The sequence below is a fragment of the Trichechus manatus genome, unplaced genomic scaffold (assembly GCF_000243295.1).
Source record: "Trichechus manatus latirostris isolate Lorelei unplaced genomic scaffold, TriManLat1.0 scaffold00095, whole genome shotgun sequence".
NCBI classification, from domain to species: Eukaryota; Metazoa; Chordata; class Mammalia; order Sirenia; family Trichechidae; genus Trichechus; species Trichechus manatus.
The window spans coordinates 7922556-7926644 of record NW_004444031.1 but is presented as its reverse complement, the minus strand read 5'-3'; positions in this window follow the sequence as shown (position 1 = coordinate 7926644).

Here is a 4089-nt window from a genome sequence, read left to right as displayed (position 1 = left end):
CTCCCTGCAGCCCCTCCAACATTTGTTATTTCCAGTGTTTTTGATTCGTGCCAGTAATGGGGTGAGATGGTATCTCATTGCGGTTTTAATTTGCACTTCTCTAACGGCTAGTGATCGCGAGCATTTCCTCATGTGTCTGTTGGCCATTTGAATGTCTTCTTTGGTGAAGTGTCTGTTCGTTTCCTTTGCCCACAGGCAAAAGAAAACAGAAGTTAAAGTCATAATATAAGAAGTCTACCAAATAATTTGTCAAAATATTTATTATTTGTCCAACCGCATTTATGTTTAGAATATTTCCACAAGTGAACAAGTTGGAGCTCTTCTTTTTTTTAACCTAAGATTAGCCATTGACATATTTAAGAAAATACTTTTCAATCTTTTTCTACTGCTTTGAACATAATAGTCTTCCTAACCATTGAAAATTTAGACACTGTCAGTATAATTTTCAAATTTTTTATATAGCAGAGATGAAAAGAAATATTTAACTTCTTAAATGGTCCTCTTTGACATGTATGACTTGGTTCAGTGCATGTCTTTGAAAGTTTGTATACATTTCGTGAGAAAAAAATAATATATTAAACTGTATGGTATAGCTTTTCCATTGGAGAATGTGTGCTAGAACTAGTTTTAAAAAATGGAAAAAAAAAAAGTTGTTTGTCTAAATTTCTAAGAATTACACTATAAACTACTACACTAATGAAATAATATAATTCAAGTTTTATAGGAATACCTTGATAGATAAGATGAAATTCTATAAATAGAGGGTCTTGTTCTCTGGAGGAAGTCACAATAGAGCAAAATTTTACAGAATATTTGACACTAGATATTCCTAAAAGGGCTAGGATACTTAATCAATTAATTTTGATGACGGGAATATTTAAGCTACAAGAAACCGAATGATAATAAGGTGCAGAATTTTTAAGCCAGGTTTAGACCAGAAGCCAGGAACTATAAGGGCTGGCACTCACTGTGTTCCGTAACTTAAGATATCAATCCTAGGTTGGAATTCAATTAATATTTGGCAAATATGAATACTATGAAATAAATATGAAGCAATCTCAGATGTGTCCATGTTTCTTGGTCTTTGTTCTATTTGATTTTTCTTAATGAAGTAAAGCATGTGAACTCAGAAGAAATTTCTTTTCCAATCATTGAGGCAGCAAGGTTGAATAAATAGCCTCTTCTACATAAAACTGCCCATCTTTTATGCCACTTGTGACTTAAGTGAAAAGATTTATTTTTAGTAAAGAAATAGCTGGAATATAGGCAATCTCTTGTGGAAACAACTAATCTGCAAAGTTGCAAGATGATTTTAATAAATATTTATTATTTATTATACTTTGAATTCTTCTGTATTACCAAATATGCACAGCAAAATAAATATAAAATGACCTAGCTCCAGTTCTTAGTTAATTTAAAAGGTATTTGAGGAAACTAATCATTCAATAATATTTTTCCTTCTCCATTACAGCATTGTCCTCTAATCACTCTGGTATTTCCAAAAATTGCTTGAAGAATTATGTTTAACATTTATGTAAGGGTTTTTGTGTGGTTAAGTCCACTTCCGTTTATACTGTTTCGAGTGGGATCAGTCCTCCTTGGAAACAGCAATGGGCAGGGAAATTAATGAAGGCAGAAAGATCCCAAATTTGTTAAACAACCAGGCTTATTAGCAAAAAACACCACATCAGTGCAATGAGATCTGCTCTCTCTCCTACTGGCTGGGGTTACCTCCCATTCTATCAGATCACCAGATAGAGGCATTTTATGCATTTATTGCATTCATATAATGAAGATCTTAGGTCTTTAGTATGTAAGGAGTTCATTAGCTCACAGATGGACTTTTATTTTACACAAGATATTGACCTTGTGATTTTATTCTTTGACCACTATATAAATACCTCCCAAATTCCTCTACAGAAGATTCCCCAACAAAAAGTACTCCATACTTAACTATTACCCACTTCATTTACATGTGCCTTTTTTATAATGGTTTGTTAATATCATATAGTAGCCCTGGAAAACCCAACCTGGTGCCTGCACAGTTCACTCTTACTCAGACACGTTGTTCTATTTGGATGAATTCCAGCTCACAACTTACTTCATTCTTCTGACCGGAAAAATGTACGTATTTGTATTTTCCACTTCTTATCCTGTCAATTTCTCCCAGTATCTTCTCTGAATTCAATGATGTTACACTTCCTATTTCTCCTAACTAAACCTACATTTTTCTGATCCAACACAATGGCTTTTTGTAAGTACGACCTAACTCTCTCCATATGTATTTCTAAAATTTTTATCCCTCTAAAATATTAGCCTACGTTTATATTTCCCAAATCATTTTCTTTTAATAAGTGGTATTATCACTCTATCATCTGTAGTAAACTTCTAATTTTGAAAAAAAAAAAGCATATATAAGGTCACAAAATGGTCATATTAAATATTCTAAAGACCCTACTTCATTCCACCAAAGTCATTGATAGAGTAGCTGGCTAACTTAGATGAAGAGGACCCAGTTCATTCTGAGCTAGAGAACCCTGGGTATACTCATTCAGACTTTGATAGCCAGAATTGGGGAAGTCTCTGGGAGTACACCCTAATTCTAAGATCAAACTGGTTTGACAGACCCGGTATAGTCTGGAGAAACACAGTAGTTTCTACCAAGAACACTCGGTTTGAAATGTATGCTGTAACTGGAAATAGAATTTTTGAATCTTAATCTTTTATCTCCAAAAAGTTTATTAAATCTTAACTTTTTGTCTGAAAAAGACATTATTAAAGAAAATTCAGGAGTTAGAAGATATCACAATTAGAAGCAAAATAACAATTGTTTTACTAGAAATAAATCTAGAAAATTGTCTCAATGTGATATGTCTTTATCTTATATTAAATGTTTAATAAATTTTAAAATAATAGAAGTGAAACTTATACTAAAGAAATATAAACCATGTCTCCAGTTTCCTACTTAGAGCACTACATTCTGTCCTACTTTTAGGTTCTCAAAAATTTTTGATCTCCCATGAACTGTTTCAAAATGGTAGGATACAACTCAGGAACAATTTCCAACTCGAAATGTTTTTAAATAATGGAATCTATTAAAGAGAACAGATATATGTCCTTTCACCATCAGTGTCCCCTGCATTTCACAATGAATTCTATGCATAAAAATATATATATATACATATTGAATTGGTAAATAAATTAATTAAACATAACAAAACCATATTCTAGTTATTTATCCAACATATAAATAAGCTAAATAAATTTTTTGAATTGCAATAAAGGATAACAACAATTTAGTAGTCATACTTTAATAATATTTAAGATAAATTAAAAGTTACTTATGCCCTCGTTATTTATGGCAACATGTTATATTTATCCACAGATTGTTAATGTATTTGTGGACAAGTTTGCTGAACAGATGCAGGAAGTCCCACTTGTTTTTCCACATATATATATAGAAATGCTAGATAGAACCTATAAATTTACTTTTCTAAATTTTAATGCAATAAAAAAAGAACATTTCGGATATCAAACATTAATAGCTAGACAGCAGTCAAAGTGGTTGTCAGAAGTTGTCACAGTTCCTTGCAATGGGGGCAAAGACCAGGCACATTTGTTGATAACTGTGGTGATAATACCATGATGGAAGCTGCAGCCTAGGTTATGAAGTGTAACTGAGGTATATCATTGAGGTAGGAGCCAGAAGGAATTTACTACATCCACGAAAGGGAACTGGAAAATATCTGCCTATTTTCCTAACATCATTGCTGGAAGTCTGTGGGTGGAAATGTCTCAAAATGTGAGACACAGGAAAGTATTAATACTATGATAGAGTTGGAAAGTGACAAAAAGAAAAATTGACAATCAAGAAAAGACAGATAACAGAGCAAAATAAAAGGTACAAATAATGATCTCCTTTCAAACATCTCATAAGGTTGAGAAGGTAACTAAGACACAAAATAAGAAAAAGAAAATACAGAATTATAATTGGCAAATATTAAAATGATCAAAAGAGAGTAGAAAAGAAAATATAATTAAAATAAAGAAATTACAATAGATTATTAAAAGTTTAAGAAAGATGGCTAA